Raw genomic sequence first — 553 nt, 5'->3', positions numbered from 1 at the left:
CTTGCATCATGTCTATAGATCTTAGTTTATGCACTCCTCCTTGGGCTTCCTTCTTCTCAACTGTCACTCGTTCGACTCCTCGTGATTGATGGTTTTGAGCCATATCTTTGATGAGGGCACTAGCTTCAGGATAAGGTTTGTTCATCAGCGCACCGCCTGCGGCAGCGTCGATGGTCATCTTAGTGTTATAGTGAAGTCCACTATAGAAGGTTTGAATGATTAACCAATTTTCTAAACCATGATGTGGGCATGCTCTTAACAGCTCTTTATATCTCTCCCAAGCTTCGAACAACGATTCTCCTTGGTTCTGAGTAAATCTAGTTATGTGGTTTCGAAGAACGGCGGTCTTACTTGGGGGAAAGTATCTATCAAGGAATACTCTTCTAAGGTTATCCCAAGTCGTAATGAAATTGGGTGGAAGGGAATCTAACCATGATAGGGCTTTATCTCTGAGGGAAAAAGGGAATAATCTTAAACGGATTGCCTCAAGAGAAGCTTTATTGGTTTTAAAAGTTTCTGTTAATTGGAGAAAGATTTTTAAATGTTGGTTTGG

At 41.0% G+C, this 553-nt stretch overlaps 1 non-coding gene across 1 annotated transcript; it reads left to right on the top strand.

Annotated features, from left to right (window-relative positions):
* Nucleotides 1-233: 233 nt before the first annotated feature.
* LOC127124969 (small nucleolar RNA R71) lies at nucleotides 234-340 on the top strand. The gene has a single exon (XR_007804439.1). It is a non-coding gene; the product is annotated as a small nucleolar RNA R71 (small nucleolar RNA).
* The last annotated feature ends 213 nt before the right edge of the window (nucleotides 341-553 follow it).

The sequence above is a fragment of the Lathyrus oleraceus genome, chromosome 2 (assembly GCF_024323335.1).
Source record: "Lathyrus oleraceus cultivar Zhongwan6 chromosome 2, CAAS_Psat_ZW6_1.0, whole genome shotgun sequence".
Taxonomy (NCBI): Eukaryota; Viridiplantae; Streptophyta; class Magnoliopsida; order Fabales; family Fabaceae; genus Lathyrus; species Lathyrus oleraceus.
The sequence above is the reverse complement of the archived record's forward strand: the minus strand, read 5'-3'. Positions and strand labels throughout refer to the sequence as shown.